The following is a 1,262-nucleotide window of genomic DNA, read 5'->3' on the forward strand; positions in this document are numbered from 1 at the left end:
TGTTAATTTATCATTAAGAGGGAAAGGTTGATAGTTGAAAGCTTGCTCAAATCAGACAACCACAGAAGCAAGCCGGTGAACCTCAGCTGCTGCTTTAGTAATTCAGCGCATTGTTTGAGCCTGTCATCTTTCTACTAATGTAAAGGTCAATTAGGGTAACCAGGAATGTAGGTCTGCTCTCTTAGCTTTTCTTTGGTACGTAATGAAATATGCAGGCACAAGGTAAGTCCCACCTGAATTAATCTGTGCAATTCAGTTTGGTCTAGAGAAAAGGAGATGCTCATCTACAGCTCATTAAGATCTCCAGTGACCTCTTTAGATTTACTGGAGATTTTTTAGTTGGGATTTGTGTTGAGGCTTACTACAAGAGTTATCCTTTTTTATAGATTTATATTACTTACAGTAGTATAAGCCTTACCCTTTTTCAAATTTTTATCCATATGATATATATAGATCCACATATTTATATTCACATAGTAATCTGGAGACAACTATCAGTATTAGTTCTCGTGTTATTCTTATCTTTACTGAGTTGCAGTCAAATATTCATTAAAACATTTCCCCCCCATTACTTATTAATCCTAGCAGAATAAAAGAAAGAGGGGGCAAATCTTTTTCTTAGCATTGCTGTGATGGAAAATATTCCTTCCTAACCCCATTCTTTGGAGAGATTCCTATAAGCATGAAGCACATAGAAGCCAATTAAAATGCAGGATGCTCTATAGCCCAGCCATGCAAAGAAGTCACTAGAGTGCAATTGTATGTATGTATGTGTCTACGGCCATACTACCCTGAACATGCCCAATCTTGTCTGATCTCAGAAGCTAAGCAGGGTCAGGCCTGGTTAGTACTTGGATGGGAGACCACCTGGGAATACCAGGTGCCATAGGCTTGGGACATGGGTGGCGCTGTGGGTTAAACCGCAGAGCCTAGGACTTGCCAATCAGAAGGTCAGCGGTTCGAATCCCCGCGACAGGGTGAGCTCCCATTGCTCGGTCCCCTGCTCCTGCCAACCTAGCAGTTTGAATGCATGTCAAATGCAAGTAGATAAATAGGTACCACTCTGGCGGGAAGGTAAACGGCTTTTCTGTGCGCTGCTCTGGTTAGCCAGAAGCAGCGTAGTCATGCTGGCCACATGACTTGGAAGCTGTATGCCAGCTCCCTCGGCCAATAAAGCAAGATGAGCACCGCAACCCCAGAGTCGGCCACGACTGGGCCTAATGGTCAGGGGTCCCTTTACCTGTATGTATGTATGTATGTAT

At 43.1% G+C, this 1,262-nt stretch overlaps 1 pseudogene; it reads left to right on the forward strand.

Annotated features, from left to right (window-relative positions):
• Nucleotides 1-773: 773 nt before the first annotated feature.
• LOC114596635 (5S ribosomal RNA) lies at nt 774-892 on the forward strand (annotated as a pseudogene).
• The last annotated feature ends 370 nt before the right edge of the window (nt 893-1,262 follow it).

This window comes from Podarcis muralis, chromosome 4 (assembly GCF_964188315.1).
Source record: "Podarcis muralis chromosome 4, rPodMur119.hap1.1, whole genome shotgun sequence".
In the NCBI taxonomy this organism is placed as follows: Eukaryota; Metazoa; Chordata; class Lepidosauria; order Squamata; family Lacertidae; genus Podarcis; species Podarcis muralis.